General features: G+C 39.6%; 1 pseudogene; it reads left to right on the top strand.

The window, feature by feature from the left end:
- Window positions 1–1,221: 1,221 nt before the first annotated feature.
- LOC114108403 (formin-like protein 1 pseudogene) lies at window positions 1,222–17,506 on the top strand (annotated as a pseudogene).
- The last annotated feature ends 4,102 nt before the right edge of the window (window positions 17,507–21,608 follow it).

The following is a 21,608-nucleotide window of genomic DNA, read 5'->3' on the forward strand; positions in this document are numbered from 1 at the left end:
TCCTTCCTTCTTTTCTTCCTTCTTACTTTTCTGCCTTTTTTCCTTCCTTTCCAGTGCCAAGGATCAAACCTAGAACCTTGTACACACTAAACAGCTCTCTATCACTAAATTACACTCACAGCCCATTTTTTAAATTTTATTTTATTTTATTATTTTATTATTTTATTTTATTTATTTTATTTTATATTTTATTTTATTTTATGACAGGGTCTTTTTATGTTGCTCAGGCTGACTTTGAACTTCTAATCCTTCTGCTTCAGTCACCAGAGTAGTTGGGATTACAGGACACATCACAGCACCTAGCTTCCATTTTTTTTTAATTATAATGTAATTTAAAAGTATAAAAAGAGGCATTCTGAACGTGTGATAGGATGCACAGAATGCTCAACAAAGCCTCTGTGGATTCTTGCCCATATGCATCACCTTACTGCAGTTATGGTAAAGTGACAGACAACTCCAACTGTGGGACATGTGACAAAATATCTCATTATTGTCAGGTCATGAAAGGTAAGGGAAGACTGAGTTCTCGTCACACACTGCAGGCCCCTCGTGGGAAAGTACATTTAAATATGACTTCTGGGTCCACGAGGAGACCTGGAAGTGGATCCGGTCGTCGCGAGGCTGGGTCCGCTGACATTCAGGGATGTGGCCATAGAATTCTCCCAGGAGGAGTGGAAGTTCCTGGTCCCTGCTCAGAGGGCTTTGTACAGGGACGTGATGCTGGAGACCTACAGGAACCTGGTCTTTCTGGGAATATGTCCTTCAGACCTGAGTGTCCTCTCCTGGTTGGAGCAAGGGAGGAAGCTCTGGACTGTGAATGGCCCAGAGGAAATATCCAGGCCTCCAAATGAGTGGGCATTTGTGGAGGGTGTGAAAGGAGGACCTTGCTGAGTTACTGCTGGGCTTGAACATGGATCATCCACCCTCAATCTGACTAGCCCTTGGGATTACCAGCATACACCACATTATTAGTGTGTTTCTAAATGTGTCTCTCATTGGGCAAGTAAGACACACAGAATGCACCTTTTTCTATAAAGCAAAAATAAAAATAGAGTAAGTTTTGAGACAGAGTCTTGCTAAGTTGTTGAGGCTGGCCTTGAACTTGGAATGCTCCTCTCTCAGCTTCCTGTGTTGCTGGGATTTCATGCACATGCCACAGCACCTGGCAGGACTTTGTATTTTTTATGCAGACAAAGCAGAGCCTGGATAAAAAGGAGAACCATGGAGCCACCGGACCATATCATGAGCACAGAAAAGACAACCTCAGGAAATACAAACAATGCTGCATATAATGAATTTGGTTTTTGTCACAACCTGCAGAAGTACAGTACCCAAAATCTATGTCAGGTTTTTGCTACTCCATATGCTAAGCACATAGAGAGGAAAAATGAATTCACCACAATGTACAGGATCCAGCAGAGGGAAATGGAGAAGCCAATGTACTTTGTGGCTTTTCCTTTGAGATCCTTCTAACAGGAGTTCATGGGATTGATCATGATGTTCTGGAAGATGCTCAAAAGGCTCTACTCTACCTAACAGTACTATCTGTACCTTCAATAAATCTGTACTGTCCTGTTAAAAATAAATAAATAAGACTTCTGGATGAGATTAATATTTGCTCCACTAAGCCAGGTAGGGTGGTGCAAACCTGGAATCTCAATGGCTTGGGAGGCTGAGGCAGGAGGATTGTGATTTCGAAGCCAGCCTTGCCATCTTAGCAAGGCCCTAAGCATCTCCGTGAGACTGTCTCTAAATAAAACATGAAAAAAGCTGGGCGTGTTGCTCACTGGAGAAGTGCCTCTGGGTTCAACACCCAGTACCTAAACAAAGAAAGAAAGAATAGGAAAAGGACCTTAGTGGAAGAACTGGGGCAGCTCCAGGGCTCTCTCTGTGCTAGTCAATGGTACAGCACCAAAGTTCCCACCATGGTCTGCTCACTGTGGTAGCCGTGTAAGATGTCACCCTTGGAGCAGTGGGCTGAGGGACATATGGATGCCCTTCAGTATGCTTGCACCTTCTCTGGAAGTGTACACTGAGGCCAAGATGAAAAGGTCAAAGACAAACACATTAAAGTAGGAAAAAGGATAAAACAACCAACCATGTGTTACAACGAAGTTTGTCAGGCCTTGACAGTTTGCCATATTTGATTCATTACTTACTAGGCTGTCTTTAAACTTATGATCCTCCTGCCTCAGCCTCTGGAGCTGCTGGGATTATAGGCATGAATCCCCAGCTAAGTGGAAGTCACAGGGGTCCTGCTGCCTCTGACACTGCAGATAGGAGTTAATGGTAAAAGAGGTTAAAATGCATAAAATAATTGATAAATAGAGGTAAATACAGTAAGAAGGGGCCTAGGGAGAGAGAAATGAAGGCCTTTGTTTAGGAGGCAGAATACTCCCTGTGATGTCCTCAGAGTCAACCTCAGTCTTCTGGTCAACATACCTACTTTCAACCTGGGCCCAGATGTTATGACGGAAGAGGAGGAAGACATGGAAAACAAGAACTTTATTAGGAAAACACAAAACTATGCTAACGTTACAACATGGGCTCAGGAATCAATTAAAATTCTGGGTGCATAGGGTTCCTAACTAGAGGGATCCTTGAGGTAGGATTCTGTGGCCTCCAACCAAATGTCTTCTCTTTAGTGCCAGCAGGATGGGACTTTCTTGGCCTTCTCATGGCACTTTCTCCCTGGCAGGGAGGACACTACTCTCTTCCTGAGCCAGTGGAAGAAGCCCCGGAAATTCAGGCAGGAGGTGCTTTCTTTGTCTGAAGGCATATCCCGCTCCTCTGACTGCAATGCTGAGACTGGAGAGCTCTTTACAGTGCCAGGCTCCTGGCTTTCCATCTGCCAAGGCAAAGAGGAGGAGTTAGAGACATTCAGGGTCAGCAGCAATGGGGCCAATATTACTCATTTATGGATTTCTAATTTATGTTTTTACCTAAGTAAGCCAACTGTCAATGCAAAGTTTCAGGACTCACTCACATTAAAGCCAAACACAGGCACACACACATTTTCAGAGGTCATAGGTAACTGGCTCCCTTGCTCTGGGTCCTCAGTGCAGTAGTACATCATGGGGGGAGGGCCCAGTGGAGGAAATATATCAATAGATGGGGGTCAGAAAACTGAGACAAGAAAGGGCCACAGGAGGAACTGGACCAACTCCCAGTGACTCACCTCCTCCAAGCATGTCCCACCACCTACCATTACTAACCAGTCAGTTCACTCAAACTAGGATGAATTCATTGGGTTTTAACTCTCACAATCTACTTCTCTGACCTCCGAATATTCTGGCATTAATAAAAACTTATGCTGGACACCTCACATCCAAAATACCAATACTCCTCAAATTATTTCATGAAATAGAAAAAGAGGGAACACTTCCAAACTCATTCTATGAGGCCAATATCATCCTGATTCCAAAACCAGGCAAAGGCACATTAAAGAAAGAAAACTTCAGACCAATACCTCTAATGAACATAGATGCAATAATTCTCAATAAAATTCTGGCAAATCAAATACAAAAACATATCAAAAAGATAGTACACCGTAATCAAATGGGGTTCATCCCAGGGATGCAAGTTTGGTTCAACATATGGAAATCAATAAATGTAATTCATCACATCGATAGACTTAAACATAAGAATCAGATGATCATCTCAATAGATGCAGAAAAAGCATTCGAGAAAATACAGCACCGCTTCATGCTTAAAACACTAGAAAAACTAGGAATAACAGGAATATATCTCAACATTGTAAAAGCTACCTATGCTAAGCCCTGGCCAACATCATTCTAAATGGAGAAAAATTGAAAACATTCCTTCTAAAAACTGAAACAAGACAGGGATGCCCTCTTTCACTACATCTATTCAACATAGTTCTTGAAACACTAGCAAGTACAATTAGACGAAAGAAAGTAAAGGGATATGGATAGGAAAAGAAGAACTCAAATTAGCACTCTTTGCCAATGATATGATTCTATACATAGAAGATGCAAAAAAAAATCCACTTCTAGAACAAATAAATAAATTCAGCAAAGTAGCAGGATATAAATTCCACACCCATAAATCAAATGCATTTCTGAATATCAGTGACAAATCCTCTGAAAGAGAAACGAGGGAAACTACCCCATTTACAATAGCCTCAAAAAAAAAAAAAAATACTAAGGAATCAACAAAAGAAGTGAAAGACCTGCACAATGAAAACTACAGAACACTAAAGAAAGAAATTAAAGAAGAACTTAGAAGATGGGAAGATCTCTCTTGTTCTTGGATAGGCAGAATTAATATTGTCTAAGTGATCATACTACCAAAAGCACTATACAGATTTAATGCAATTCCTATCAAAATACTAATGATATTCCTCATAGAAATAGAAAAAACAGTCATGAAATTCATCTGGAAAAATAAGAGACCCAGAATAGCTAAAGCAATCCTTAGCAGGAAGAGTGAAGCAGGTGGCATCACTATACCAGACCTGAAACTATACTACAGAGCTATAGTAACAAAACCAGCATAGTATTGGCACTAAAATAGACTTGGAGACCAATGATATAGAATAGAGGACATAGAAACAAACTCACATAATTACAGATACCTTATATTAAACAAAGGTGCCAAAAACATATATTGGAGAAAAGATAGCATCATCAACAAATGGTGCTGGGAAAACTGGAAATCCACATGCAGCAAAATGAAATTAGTATCTGTCTCTCATCATGCACGAAACTCAACTCAAAGTGGAGCAAGGGCCTATAAATTAGATCAGAGACCCTACACCTAATAGAAGAATATGTATGCCCAAATCTACATCATTTTGGATTAGGCTCTGACTTCCTTAATAAGACTCCTATATCTCAAGAATTAAATTCAAGTACCAATAAATGGGATGAAAAGCTTCTTCTCAGCAAAAGAAAAAATAAGTGAAGTGAATAGAGCCTACAGAATGGCAGCAAATTTTTACCACAAACACATCAGATAGAACACTAATCTCTAGGATACATAAAGAACTCAAAAAATCTTAACACCAAGAAAACAAATAATCCAATCAATAAATGGGCCAAGGAACTGAATAAACACTTCTCAGGAGAAGATATACAATCGATCAAATATATGAAAAAATGTTCAACATCTCTAGCAATTAGAGAAATGCAAATCAAAACTACTCTAAGATTTCACCTCACTCTAGTCAGAATGGCAATTATTAAGAATACAAGCAACAGTAAATGTTGGCCAGGATGTAGGGGGAAAAGGCACACTCATATACTGCTGGTGGGACTGCAAAATGGTGCAACCAATATGAAAAGCAGAATGGAGATTCCTTAGAAAACTTGGAATGGAACCACCATTTGACCCAGCTGTCCCACTCCTTGGTCTATACCCAAAGGACTTAAAAACAGCATACTACAGGGACACAGCCACATCAGTGTTTATTGCAGTACAATTCACAATAGCTAAATCGTGGAACCAACCTAGATGTCCTTCTATAGATGAATGGATAAAAAAATTGTGGTATATATACACAATGGAATATTACTCAACATTAAAAGAGAATAAAATCATGGCATTTTCAGGTAAATGGATGGAGTTGGAGAATATAATGCTAAGTGAATAAGCCAATCCACCCCCCCCCCAAAAAAAAAAAAAACAAAGGCTGAATGTGTTCTCTGAAAAATGGATTCTGATCCATAATAGAGGTGTGGGGGGAAGCATGGGAGGAATGGAATAACTTTGGATAGGGCAAAGGGGAGAGAGGGGAGGGAAGGGGGCATGGAGGTAGGAAGAATGATGCAATGGATATCATTACCCTAAGTACATGTATAAAGACAAGAATGGTGTGACTCTACTTTATGTACAATCAGAGACATGAAAAATTATGTTCCATTTGTGTACTACAAACTGAAATGCATTCTGTAGTCATGTATAACAAATTAGAACAAATAAATAAATTGATTAATTAAAAAAATAAATACCACTCAACTCTTTCTTTTATATGGGTATTAATATGTTAACAAAAGTTCATTAACAATAAGCTTTAAAAATAAGAACCAAGATTAAAACTTCCAAAGAAAATTTGGAAATAAAGTCCAATAAATTATAAAGAAAATTAAGACTGAAACACTAAGAGATTAAAAATACAAAAGATTAGACCTGTTGGATACATCTATGAAGTTTGACATCCTGTTAATTAGATTTTTGAAAAAGAAAGCAGAGGAACTGAGATTATGAAAGAAATAGTGGAAGTATATTTTTCAGAGGTGACTGGCATGATATTCAAGACTGAAAAATGTCCTGGACTTTAATAGCCATGCCTTCCTACTTTATGATTTTAAAAGACTTAAAGTAAACATTCAAAATCCTAAAAGAAAGAAAATAGTTTCTCTACCAAGAATGAGAAGAAGATTGAAAGTAAATTGCTTATCAACACCATGAGAAGTTAGAAAATTATTATGAGATACCTTCAAATTTCTAAGGAAACATGATTTTCAATAAAGACAAATCAGTAATCAAATGTAATGTAAATAAATTCATGCTCCAACATAAAATTGTTGGGATATTATGTCCCAAAGTGATGTCCTTAAGAATATCTTAATCAGAGAAGAGTTACAAGATGCTATTATTGGTGGAACAATAAATAAATATGCAAATATAAGTGTAAAGAATAGAGGAGAAAAGAGAGGATATTAAAATTGGGGGAATAAGAAAGCAAAGGTAAGAATGTGGGTGACGATATGGATGAGATGAATCCGCACCATCATAGCCCAACATCAAAATACAAGGTCCGCATTTTTAAAAAATATTATATACTTCAGTATAAGCATATTATTTATAGCTACCAATAGAAATAGCTTTAAAAGTTCTAAGTTAATGCCTCTAGGAAAAGGAACTTCATAGCACAAAATATGGAACAGGGTACAATTATTTTTTTCATTTATAAGCCCTCTAAACATTTTACTATTTGAATGACATGCATATATTACTCCAATAAAGGAATTGATTTTAAATAATTAAGTTCCAAAAATCATGGTTACTTTCTTCTCTGTGCCTACTACAAATGCATCTGTACTTACAATGGGGCCACAACCTAATACACCTACTATAAGTTGAAAATATCATAGGTCAAGAATGCATCTTAAACCCCTAGCTGACCCTCCTCTCTTAGCAACACAGTACACTGTAGGGTACCCATCATTTATTCTAGTTATTGCACGGCTGATTGGAATCTTCAGCTCACCGCAGCTGCCAACACTGTGAGAGAATATTTTTTTGCATTTCTCTAGCCCCCAAAAGAGATCAAAATTCAAAATCTGAAGTATGTTTATCCTGAAGGTGTATCAGTTTTGCACCATCATAAAGTTTAAAAAAAATTAAGTCAAATTAATGTAAGCTGAGGTGCTGGGAGCCATTAGCCAAGTAGGTATGACAATTTCCTTGCCAGCGTACCCCTCCTTGCCAGCGTACCCCATGTTGCTGACATGTTGCAGCGACATTGAATGTAGGTGACCTTGCTCAAGGACCAAGGCAGATTAGGGTGTTCCCGGTTTTAAGATAAATCGTGTTTAGGGCGTTCCCAGTTTAGGTTCCAGGTTTAAGGTTTAAGATTATTCCTCCTGGGAATAGGGCGTATCCTGCTGCCTGAGTTCCCCTTGAGTTCTCACGTGATTCAGACAGTATATTTTGGAGATAGAAGCCCAGTGGAGGTGAATTTGGGCAGAGAACGTGGATTTGGGCAGAGAACGTGGATTTCCCCAGAACGTGATTGTAGACGGCTGGTGTGAGTTCGGGAATAAAGAGTTGCTGTTTGAATCTACAAGCTGTGTGGTGGCTCGTGATTTTGTGCCCAGCCAGACTGCGGCATTTGGCGGCCCGTGCGGGGAACTTCTGAAGCTTAGAGGTAAGTGAAATTTCTCACCCTTGAGGAAGAGAGAAAGAATGGGTCACCAATTCAAAAAACAATGTGTTATTGTTTTGATTTATTTTGTTTTTATTTCAAGTTGCCTGTCCCTAGAAATTTCTCAGGCAAACTGGAAAAAATGGTTGACTAAAGGTTTGAAGTTTGTCGGCCCTGAGGAAGAGAAAATTGATACAATGATTTTTTATTCCGTTTTTGTTTCATTCAGTTTCGGCTTTGTTTTGTGCTATCTTATTGGGTTGCGTTATCTTTATAGTAGATTAGAAATTAGTAAAAAACAAACCGAAAAGATGTTAAGTAAATTGTTAGAGGTTCAGACCATGGAGAAAGACATTTTAGATCAAGCAAAAGAGAAGGTCTCTCGAGCTAGTCAGACAGAGGAAGAAAATTTAAAGGAAAAGGGGTTGTTAGGAAAAAGGCCACAACAGGAGGCTGTTACTAACTCCGTTTTATCACAAGAGGGCGTAATTCAACCAACAGCCCCACCGATGGAGACAGCTGAGTGGCCCTCAAACCCCGTAGTTGATAAATGGGATCCTGAGACAGGACCTCAAAGATTAGCATGCCCTGTACTTGAACAGGCAGGAGGGCAGCGAATTCACCGTGCATTAGATTTTAAAACAGTGAAGCAGTTAAAGGAGGCTGTAACAACCTATGGTCCCCAAGCTCCCTTCACGGTAAGCATGGTTGAGTCCATTACTAACTTGGACATGACGCCAGCAGATTGGGCTAGCATGTGTAAATCTGTACTAAATGGAGGACAATATTTGTTATGGAAGGTTGCCAATGAGGAATTTTGCACGGAGACAGCTAGGCGAAATGCAGCAGCCGGTTACCCTCAAAGAAATCTAGATATGTTGTTAGGAAAAGGACCTTATGAGGGTCAACGGCAACAAATTGAATATGATCCTGCTATATATGCACAAATTGCTGCAGACGCAGTTAGGGCATGGAAGACTTTACAAGGACATGGAGATTTACAAGGTCAGCTATCTAAGGTAATACAGAGAGCTAATGAACCTTATGCTGACTTTGTAGATAGGCTAATTCAAACGGCTGCCAAAATTTTTGGGGATACAGAACAAGCAATGCCATTAATAAAACAACTGGCTTATGACCAAGCAAATCGTTGCTGCAGAGAGGTTATTAGACCATGGAGACATGAAGATTTAAACACATATATTAAATTATGTAGAGATATTAATGAACAAGGGCAAGTCTTGGCAGCTGCAGTACAACAGGCTTTAGATGCCAGGCCAAAAACATGCTATGATTGTGAACAAACAGGACATTTTAAAAGGAATTGCCCCATAGGAGGAGGGTTTAACAAAAGTAGGTATCAAAGGAATAGAATACCGGGTATTTGCCCACGATGCCGTAGAGGGAGACATTGGGCTAATGAATGCCGTTCTCAAACCACCATAGAAGGTACTCCCTTATCAAAAAACGGACAAAGACCAGGTATTTATCCAAGATATCGTGGAGAAAGGCATCAGGCTCCATTGCCAAAAAACGGACAGGGGGGCCCAATGCTCCGGGGCCCACAACCACAAATATACGGGGCAGTGGAGGATCCCAGCAACACCATCAGGGTAGTGCCCAGGACACATTGTCCATTAAATCCCTCATCAGACAAACCCGAGGGAGCGCAGGGTTGGACATCTGCGCCTCTGCCAGAGCAGTATTAACTCCAGAGATGGGAGTTCAAATCATTCCCACAGGAGTAAAAGGACCTCTTCCCCAAGGAACAGTAGGCTTATTACTGGGACGTAGTTCATCTACATTAAAAGGACTTATGATAAGTCCTGGGGTAATTGATCCCGATTATGTAGGTGAAATAAAAATTATAGCTAGTTCTCCAAGAGGTATATCAGTAATTTCACCTGGAGATAGAATAGCACAGTTGTTAATAATACCCAGCCTACATAATAAATTTCCTAGTCATAGTGTAGAAAGAGGTTCCAGGGGATTAGGCTCCACAGGTGTAGATTGGGCTATGTTGTCTTTAAATTTAGATTCTCGCCCAATGCTAAAACTAAATATTCAAGGTCATGAGTTTAATGGGCTACTGGACACAGGAGCTGACCTTAGCATCATATCTCGTCAACAATGGCCAAAACATTGGCCATTACAACAAGCCACTCAAACGCTTCGAGGCCTAGGAGTGGCGACTAATCCCCATAGAAGTTCTATGATATTAGATTGGAAGGATCCTGAAGGATGTGAAGGAACTATACAGCCATATGTATTGGATCATCTTCCTATAAATTTATGGGGACGAGATGTCCTAGATCAATTAGGTTTGACGTTAACAAATAACATCAATCCTAATGCGCCCACTAGGGCTAGACAAGGCTTTAGGAAAGAAAAAAGATTAGGAAAACAAGGGCAAGGTATAGCAGCACCAGTACAAATAGATCAAGGAATAGACAGACATGGGTTGGATTTTCAGAAAGGGCCACTGAGACAATCAAAATTACTTGGAAATCAGAAAGACCAGTGTGGGTTCCTCAGTGGCCCCTGACTAAAGAAAAGACACAAGTAGCCCATGATCTGGTCAAACAACAATTAGCGGAAGGACATATACAACCTTCCATATCTCCCCATAATACTCCCATTTTTGTCATCAAAAAGAAGTCTGGTAAATGGAGATTATTGCAAGATTTAAGAGCCATTAATAATGAGATGGTTATTATGGGACCTGCTCAATCAGGGATTCCTCAATTGTCTGCTTTGCCAAAAACTTGGCATGTTTTAGCTATAGATATTAAAGATTGTTTTTTTTCAATTCCAATTCATCCCAAGGATAGTCCATGTTTTGCATTTACTATCCCTGCATTAAATCATGAAGGTCCTGATCAGAGATATGAATGGAAAGTACTCCCTCAAGGGATGGCTAACAGTCCAACTATGTGTCAAATATATGTTAACAAAGCAATCCAGCCACTTAGAAATCAAAATCCTGAACTACAAATATTTCACTATATGGATGATGTATTATTGGCACATAAAGATAAAAACATATTGCTGGAATGTTATGCCACACTTACAAACTTATTAAAAAATTATAATCTAGAGATAGCAATAGATAAAGTACAATTAAATTTTCCAATTAATTATTTAGGAGTTCTATTATCCTCAACCATGGTCCGTCCACCAAAAATTCAAATACGAGTAGATCAACTCAAATCACTTAACGACTTTCAAAAGTTATTGGGAGACATAAATTGGATAAGGCCTTATCTAGGTATACCAACAGGAGAGTTGGGACCTTTATTTGATATCCTAAAAGGTCCATCAGATCCAAATTCACCCCGCATGTTAACTCCTAAAGCAAGAAAGGCATTAAAAATTATTGAAACATATATGGAAAATATGCATTTGGATAGAATTGATATAAGTTTGCCTTTATTATTTATTGTACTACCAACAAAAAATATTCCTACAGGAGTATTTTGGCAAGAAGGTCCATTATTATGGATACATTTATCTTATTCTCCTAACACTATTCTTACTAGGTATCCTGAGGCTGTAGGACAATTAATACTCAAAGGAATAAAAGCAGCGAAGGGAGTGTTTGGAATTTCTCCCAATAAAATTATTACTCCATATACTATGGATCAAATTGATGAGTTAGCTAATGAGTTAAATACTTGGGCAATAATCATGTGTAAGTCTAATGTTTCATTTGATAATCATTTACCATCTAATCCTTTGTTGTCTTTTTGGTCTAAGCATCCTGTAGTTTTTCCTAAAATGACAAGAAAAACACCTATCATGAATGCTCCAAATATTTTCACTGATGGGTCAAATAATGGTACAGCAGCAGTAGTTACCCCTGATCAAACTTTTACATTTTTAGTACCCAAACAATCAGCTCAAAAGGTAGAGCTTAATGCAGTTTTACAAGCTTTTTTGATGTTTAAAGATTCTGTATTTAATTTATTTTCTGATAGTCAGTATGTAGTTAATGCTATAGTATCTCTTGAAGATGCTGGTAGGATTTCCCCTTCTTCTACTGTTTTCTCTTTGTTTTCCACTATACAAAGTCTAATCTGGGACAGAAAAGATCCATTCTTTATAGGACATATTAGGGCACATACAGGATTGCCTGGAGCCCTTAGTTTAGGCAATGATTTAGCAGATAAAACTACACATGACATACATATTTTCTCTACATTTGAAGAAGCTACAAATTTTCATAAAAGGTTTCATGTTAATGCTAATACTTTACAAAAGCGTTTTAAAATAACTAAGGAACAAGCCAGACATATAATAAAACAATGTCAAAATTGTGTGACATTTTTACCACAAGTTAATCTTGGAGTCAATCCTAGAGGACTGATACCTAACCATATTTGGCAGATGGACGTCACACACTTGCCAGAATTTGGAAAATTAAAATATTTACATGTTACAGTCGATACTTCTTCTGGATTTTTGATGGGCTCCCTTCATGCCGGAGAAAAAACTAAAGATGTTATAGCTCATTGCTTACAAAATTTTGCCACTGTGGGCGTTCCTAAACAGTTAAAAACCGATAAGGGTCCTGGCTATACCTCTACCTCTTTTAAACAATTTTGCTCATCATTTGGTATTACTCATATAACAGGAATCCCATACAATCCACAGGGACAAGGCATAGTTGAAAGAGCTCATCAAACTATTAAAACATACTTATTAAAGCAAAAAGAGGGAATTGGAAAGGGGTATATATCCCCCAAAGATAAACTTAAAATAACGCTTTTTACTCTAAACTTTTTAAATTTGGATTCATCAGGACTTAGTGCTGCGGAAAGGCATATGTATCCAAAAAATGTACATAAGCCTAAAGTACTTTGGAAAGATATTCTAACAGGACAATGGAAAGGTCCTGACCCAGTGATTGTCTGGAGTCGGGGGTCTGTTTGTGTTTTTCCACAGGGAGAACAGCAGCCCATTTGGATTCCAGAAAGATTAACTAAAACAGTCTCTACAGATTGAAAAGAAGATGATTTGACTCAAACCCATAACAGCTGATATCCAGAACTCCAGCTTGGCCATTCTTACATCTGCGACAGTGATTAACCAGGATGCTTTTTTCAATAGCTATTTTATTATTGCATTTTTCCACATCATAAGGTTCTATTTTTATTTTTTGAGCTCATACAAACCTAGGTTAATGTTTTTCTGATCAGTTTTATTTTTTGACTGTGGAGTTTTTAAACATTGCAATGGAGATTTCACCCAGGTAAAGCTACAAGGCCTTTACTATTTTCTTATGTGTTGTACGTTTGTGTACACTCTTGTGTTTTGTGTTGTATGTCTGTATGTGCGTATGTCCATATTTCTTATATGAGGAGCGCTCATGAAAAAATGGATCCGAATTATTATTATTTTTATTCACGTGATTTAAATGGTTTAATTTAAATTAGGTAAACAGCTGTTAAGGATTGTTTTTAAAGGTGGTTAACAGATCTGTTTGTTTACTAGTTTAAATTAGGTAAAAGGCTGTTAAGGATTGTTTTTAAAGTAGGTTAACAGATCTGTTTGTTTACTTTCACCTTTCCTTTTCATTATATTTAATAATTCTTTTCAGGATAATGTCTCTTTAGCATCATTGCCAGAATTCCTATCTCCATCCCAGTGCCGGTGAAGAACTCAACAAGTAATGCTCAATCAAAGAGTCAACTTACTTTGGGAGGAAACGGATTTTGGGAGGAAATGGACATATTGATAGATTCCTCTGCTTTGAACTGCTTGCAGAACTTGCCTGGACTATGTAACTATCGTTTGGTGCAGCGAATTGTGTTAATGCTGGCATATCTTTGCTGATGGTGTCACTAGTGATGCAATTTTTATTTCCTTGCCAGCGCACCCCATGTTAATTGTGGTAGTGCTGACATATCTTTGCTGATGGTGTCACCAGTGATGCAATTTTTTCCCAAGGAGCCGTCAATTGGCTTGGTGTCGTGGCATTTCTGTATCCTCCTCCCTTCTGCTAGTGATGGTCTAAAATTTGGGGGCCAATGGCTTATGCTGGACCGGTAGTCAGTGACGGGTATGATCCAATTGCAGTGGTATCAACCTAAGACAGGAGGCTGACGCCTAAAGGTCAGTTTTCGGATGACGGGTAAGAACCATATGTTGAATTGGACAACCTACCAGGCACGGTCCATAAGCCACATTAACCTCACTCCCCCACTGGCACCAAGGCCAAATTTGGGGGCCAACAGAGGTGAGGCAAAGAACCTCACCCCCCCACTGGTGCATAGACCTATCCACAAGTATGGCTGTATGCTGGACCGGTAGTCAGTGACGGGTATGATTCAATTGCAGTGGTATCAACCTAAGACAGGAGGCTGACGCCTAAAGGTCAGTTTTCCGATGACGGGTAAGAACCATATGTTGAATTGGACAACCTACCAGGCACGGTCCTTAAGCCACATTGCTTGTTGTTTAATTAATCAGAAGGGGGGAGATGCTGGGAGCCATTAGCCAAGTAGGTATGACAATTTCCTTGCCAGCGTACCCCTCCTTGCCAGCGTACCCCATGTTGCTGACATGTTGCAGCGACATTGAATGTAGGTGACCTTGCTCAAGGACCAAGGCAGATTAGGGTGTTCCCGGTTTTAAGATAAATCGTGTTTAGGGCGTTCCCAGTTTAGGTTCCAGGTTTAAGGTTTAAGATTATTCCTCCTGGGAATAGGGCGTATCCTGCTGCCTGAGTTCCCCTTGAGTTCTCACGTGATTCAGACAGTATATTTTGGAGATAGAAGCCCAGTGGAGGTGAATTTGGGCAGAGAACGTGGATTTGGGCAGAGAACGTGGATTTCCCCAGAACGTGATTGTAGACGGCTGGTGTGAGTTCGGGAATAAAGAGTTGCTGTTTGAATCTACAAGCTGTGTGGTGGCTCGTGATTTTGTGCCCAGCCAGACTGCGGCACTGAGGACCTTCCATACTTAGGTGCGATCAAAAGTCAGCCGACAAATCCAAAATTGAGAGGGATATGTCCTTAACCCAAGCCTCTTCCTCCCACCACCCTCCAATCCCAACCAGGTTCTGGCTAGGGTAGGACTCAGATTCCTGGGAGAGATCAGCCAAAAGAGATAAATGAAGAAGAAACCAACAGCAAGTGAGCAAATTCTTTAGCAAATGCAATGACCTAAAACATCCTCACACTATGCCAACACAAACAACAAAATATTTTTTCTTTTAAATAACAAGAGACTCTCTGCAGCTTGAAGACTGATTTTACATTACCCCTACCTGTATTCTGTACCTTTATTTCTTAAAAAAAAAAAACACCATAAAGTCCATAATTGACATCAAAAGAAGTTCACACTGTAAGTTTAAAAATGTGGTCCTATGTTTTAAATTTCCTTTTTAGTTTGTGAATGTTCCACGTGAACTTAAAATAGATGTGCAATCAGCAGTTGTTAGATGCAATTTCCTATATATGTCAAGTAGGTCATCTTTATTAATCATGCTTTTCAAATCCTTTCTGTCATGATTGGGCCACTCAGATGACTTGAGACTGAGGAAAGAATTATTTCTGGCTCATCTTTACTCCTAGAAGGCAACTATTGGTGGTCTCAACCCAATTAATGAATACTTTCACCTTAACAAACCCTACACTCCAATTTTTTGTTTCTCTAACCAGAAACGCTGTTAAAAGTTCTTTACTCCTCATCTACCAGCAATGCCAAGAATCAGCAATACCCCCCAAGAGAGAAACAGCCCCACATGACAATCTTACCTCTGGGATTTCTATTTTATGCCTGGATCTTGGCTAGTAATTTTTCACTACTTTATTGGTTTTCCAACGGTTTCCACATTTGTCTTCCTTTTGTAGATGTCCACAGATAGAGAATTGATCCAAATGATTTCATGAACCATTACTGGAAATAGAAGTTCTTCATGGGAGATGATCATTACTTCCTTTTTTACTATTTCATATTATCTGTAGCTTTTGCAATAGGAATGTATTGCTTTTTAAAAACAAAAATCCTTTTTAATCAGTTAAAAAAGACCTGTCTTATTTACTAAAGATACTTTAATAAAAGAGAATTTACGAAAATTCCTAAAGTCAGAGCCCCGGGCCAAGTCCCCATTGCCAGGAGACCTACACGTCCATCCTCACCCCCACTACATCCTGATCTCCTGATGTCCTTAGAAGGCCCAGACCAAAGACCAGACTAGGAGTAAAGGCCAAGAAACCCATCCAGACCGAGTTCCAGATGCCATTCTTGAACTGGGTGGCCCTGAAACCCAGCCAGATTACAGGCACCACACTCACAGAGCTCAATCATGAGAAAGTGTTTCAGGAGCTGAACATGAGTGACTTCAGGGAACAGTTCAAGACCAAGTCCCAAGGCCCCAGTCTGGACCTCAGTGTTCTCAAGGGCAAGACAGCCCACAAAGCACCCAGTAGCAACACTCATTGAAGCCAACAGGACCAAAAACCTGGCTATCACTCTGTGCAAGGGCAGCCTGGGACCACACCTGCCAGGCCACTGAAATTTAGGACCTGCAGGCTCTCCGCCTGGACTTGGAGCTTTTGACCCACTTCCTGCCCACAGAATATGAGCACAGACAACCCGGTTGCCTGCTTTGAGCCAGAGCATCATCCCATGGAGAAGCTATCTAAAGAAGACTGCTTCATGCTGCACTTCAACCGCATGCTGTCACACCAGAGAGCATGGCCATACTCACCTTCCTGTGTCACCTCCCGGATATGTCCCAGCTGCTCATGCCACAACTGAATGCCATCATTGCAGCCTCAATGTCCATCAAGTCTCTGACAAACTGCCAGATCCTGGATGTCGTCCTGGCCTTGGACAACTACATGTACAGAAGCAAGCATGAGGCAGCTTACAATGTCTGGCTCCAGCGTCTGGATGTGCTGTTGGAGATGAAGTCCACTGACCTCAAGCAGACGCTGCTGAACTGCCCGGTGAAGGTCATGGCTGAGAAGTACCCAGAGCTCACAGGCGTCCACAGTGACTTGCACTTCCTGAACAAGAAAGGCTCAGTGTCCTTGGAAAGCTTGGGGGGCAGGGATGTGTGCTTCCTGCAGTCAGGCCTGGAGTTGACCCAGCAGGAGTTTGTATGGCAGGATGACCACCTGGTGCTCAAGTTGCTCCTGGGGGCGAACTCTCCCACCACGGACAAGTTGCTGGCAGACAGCAAGACTGCTCAGGAGGCCTGTGAGTCTGTGATGGAGTACTTCCCAGAAAACCCCAAGACCACACCCCCCACCCGCCATGTTCTTTTCCCCCTTTAGCTGTTTCACCAAGGCCTACAAGAAAGCTAAGCAAGAGGTGGAACCATAGAAGAAAGAAGCAGCTGCTCAGGAGGACATGTGGACACCTCAGGCAGGGGGAGTCCCTGTACCCAAGTCTCCACCCAAGGCCTGGCGACAACAGATAGACCTCACCTCTGAGCTGAAATGGAAGCAATGGAAAGAATCACTCATCTATGTGAGTGACCATGATGAGGTCACTGTAGACATGATTACAGATCTGTGGGACCAGTCCTACATCCGTACAGACACAGACATTGGCACCTTCCAGGACACCCCACTGCAGGTCACCTCAGACCTCTCACTGTAGCCTATTTCCATAGGTAGATTCTGTAGGGGATGAGGCACAAGGAAGGTGGTGCTCTGGGCAGCCCCTCCTCCTCCCATCAGCTTCCTCCTGCAGCAGAGGGCAGAGTCCGGGTTTCAATCCCCAAATGCTGCTTGCAGCACCCCACCACCCACCCTACCACCACCACCAAATAGCCCTGCTTAGCCTGTGCAGGAGCCTGGCCTGCAACTTTTAAAGTGCACCTTGCCCTCCCTCATGGAACTCCACCCCTAAGGACTCTCTTTGGGACTTATTTTTATACAAGATTAATAAAGATCTTTGAAAAAAAAAAAAAAACTCTTAAATTCTAGGATTCCATTTCCTAGTTATTATACTGTGTTTTTAGTCCATAAATATCTAGTCAACTTTCAGTGTGATTATTTGGGGCATGTGTGGAAGGGCAGTGGGCATGAAAATATGACTTTTACTTATTATTTTTAATGAAAATTTAATTGAGAAAGAAAATTTTATTTTTAGTGCAAATAATTTTCCATTAATAACCCTATAAAAAAATTCCACTTCCTCTTGAAAACTCATTCATTTTAGTCTCTTTCCATGTTTGAAAAAAAAATGACAGTATTTCAATCAACAAATATATGAAAAAATGTTCAACATCTCTAGCAATTAGAGAAATGCAAATCAAAACTACTCTAAGATTTCATCTCACTCGAGTCAAAATGGCAGCTATTAAGAATATAAACAAAAATAAGTGTTGGTGAGGATGTGGGGAAAAGGTACACTCATACATTGCTGCTAGGACTGCAAAATGGTGCAGACAATATGAAAAGCAGTATGGAGAGTCCTTAGAAAACTGGGAATGGAACCACCATTTGACCCAGCTATCCCACTCCTCGGTTTATACCCAAAGGACTTAAAAACAGCATGCTACAGGGACACAGCCACATCAATGCTTATTGCAGCACATTTCATAATTTTAGCTAAACTATGGAACCAAACTAGATGCCCTTCAGTAGATGAATGGATGAAGAAACTGTGATATATATACACAAAATGGAATATTACTCAGTGATAAAAGAGAATAATATCATGGCATTTGCAGGTAAATGGATGGAGTTGGATAATATAATGCTAAATGAAGTTAGCTACTCCCTAAAAACCAAATGCCAAATGTTTTCTCTGGAATAAGGAGGCTGATTCACAGTGGAGTTGGGAAGGGGGCCATGGGAGGATTAGATGAACTCTAGATAGGGCAAAGGGGTGGCATGGGGGTAGAAAAGATGATGGAATGTGCCGCAGTCTGGCTGCAGCAAAATAACCGGAGGGTGACGAACAGCTTGTGTACATTGATACAGCAGGAGTGGGAGCCGTTTATTGTAGGACCAGAGCGGTATATATACATTCCACACAGTTTATCTTAATTAACATAAACTCGATACAGTAGTCAACCAATAAGGAATCTCCACACTTAATGGCTCGCTGGCGTTACTTCATAAACCACTCCCTCTGGCAAAATGCCAGGCGCCATCCAGACTTGTTTACAGACTCTAACAGGAATGAAATGGACATCATTACCCTAAGTACATGTATGAAGATACGAATGGTGTGAATATACTTTGTATACAACAGGAGATATGAAAAATTGTGCTGTATATGTGTAATATGAATTGTAATACATTCTACTGTCATATTCAACAAATTAGAATGAAAAATTTTTTTTAAAAAGGACATTCTTTTTAAATTTTTATTAACACATATTAATTGTGCATATTAATGGCATTCATTGTGATATTTCCATACGTGCACACAGCATGCTCTGATAAAGCTCAACCTCCTTTATTCTTCCCACCCACACACACACTTCCCAATCTCTAATAATCACTATTACACTTTCAGGTCAACTTTATTTAGTTTCAACATATGAGAGAGAAAACACAGTACTTGCCTTCCTGCATCTGCTTTATTTCAGTCAACATAATATCCTCCACTTCTATCAATTTTGCTGCAAAACACAGAATTCCATTCTCCTTTCCATTCAACTATTGATGGGCACCAGGCTGATGCCCTATCTTAGCTATTGTGAATAGTGTAATAAACAAGGACTGGCAGGTATACTAATTTCCTTTTCTTTGGCTATGTACCAGAACTAGAAAAGCTGGATACTATGGTAGTTTTTTTGAGGCACCTCCACATTATTCTCCACAATGACTGTGCTAATTTTCATTTCTACCAACTGTGTATCAGAGTTCCTTTTTTTCCCCCACAACTTCATCAGATGTATTATTGATTATTGTTCGTTTTCATTTTGAAGGAAGCCATTCCAACAGGATGGTAGCTTATTGTACTTTTGATTTCTATTTCCCTGATGGCTAATGAAGTTGAGCATTTTTTTTTACCACGTATTTGTTGGCCATGTATATTTGTTCTTTTGAAAAGTGTCTATTCAGATCATGTGCCCATTTTTAAAAAATTGTATTACATGTTTTTTATTGTTAATTTGTTTTAGTTCTCTGTATATTCTGGATATTAACTCACTGCCATATACATAGTTGGTCAATATTTTCTCTCATTCTGTGGATTGTCTCTTCATTCTGTTGATTATTTCCTTTGCTATGCAAAAGCTTTTTAATTTGATAGGATCTCATTTGTCTGTGTTTGTTTTTGTTTTCTGAGCTATTAAATCCCATTCCAGAAAATCATTGGCTGTACCAATGTTTTGAAGTCTTTCTGTTGTTTTCTTCTAGTAGCTACAGAGTTTTGGGTCTTATATTCAGGTCTCTGATGTATCTTGAATTGATTTTTGTACAGGGTGAGAGATAAGGGTCTAGTTTCAGTCTTCCACATACGGATAAAGAATATCCATTTTGAAGCAATGATCAAGACAAGGAGTCAGGAACCCCCACCTATCCTTCTCCCTCAGGACAGACACATTAAATTCCAGCCTAAGTCCTGTCTCATGACAAAGCCTTTCCCACGTCTGTGCCCAATGCCAGCTTCATTCCCCTCTGAAATGGGACTTATTACATGGTCTGAGCCTCCCTGGCTTAGCTATTTTAGAGATCAAACAAAAACCTCTGGGAAAGCAATTTTAAAACATTATACAAGCAGAAGTTACAAGTCTAATTTTTAAAGATCAACATGCCTGTTAATTTTATTTCCCTAACTGTTTGACAAAGGCCCTGTCTTTTGGCTCCTTTTGTGTATCTTCCAAAGATATTGTTTTTACAATGTGCTACAAAGCATATTGTAGAAACTTAATATAATTGAATGACTTAAAGGAAGGACAAAACTTCAATATTTATAGAACTTGATAACTCCTGTCCCCTCTTATCCTCTGCAGTAATGCACCAAACCCTTAATTGTAAAATATGTTAAATATTTACACACTGGGGCGCTACCTTTGCAGTTGGAGGTATGACTACAAAAACGAACAAATTTTTTTTCTTTCTTGGTAATTTCATAAATAAAATATTCATTCTTACCATAGATCTTGGCAACATCAGTATGTGATTTTTTTTTCTTCCTCTCTGTAAGTGGAGAACTTGCCAACATCCTCACTCTTGTGTTTTGAGTCATTCCTAAATAAAAGAAGGGTTCTTTGAATACAAGCACTGCAATATTATGACAGTTGATTTAAGAGTTACCATTAATTACTAGCAGATAGTGTATACAGAGTGGAAGGCACTGGACGAAGGAATGAGTCACATCCCAGGCAGGATGGATCAAGATTTTTATCACTCTACTCAAGATAGCATGCAATTTAAAACTTTCGAATTGTTTATTTCTGGAATTTTCCATTCAATATTTTCCCACCTGGGTTGATTGTGAATAACTTAAATCACAGAAAAGGAAGCTGTGGATAAGAGGGGACAACTGTACTTCATATTCCACCCAGTGAATTGGCAAGTACCAGCCTAGAACAATCACTTTTAGATGATTGCAGTAAAACTCTGGCTAGCCTCCAAGTTCAAGACGGCAAAATAACGATATCTATCTCTGCTTCTCTTCCCTCTTGAAATCTGGTAATATGGAGGGTTTGGTTCACGTTTGTTTGAATCGAAAGCACATACAGAAAAGGAGACAGAATAAGGTTCATCAGTAAATGAAAGATGTGAACCAATTGCTA

This window comes from Marmota flaviventris, chromosome 17 (genome assembly GCF_047511675.1).
Source record: "Marmota flaviventris isolate mMarFla1 chromosome 17, mMarFla1.hap1, whole genome shotgun sequence".
Classification (NCBI taxonomy): Eukaryota; Metazoa; Chordata; class Mammalia; order Rodentia; family Sciuridae; genus Marmota; species Marmota flaviventris.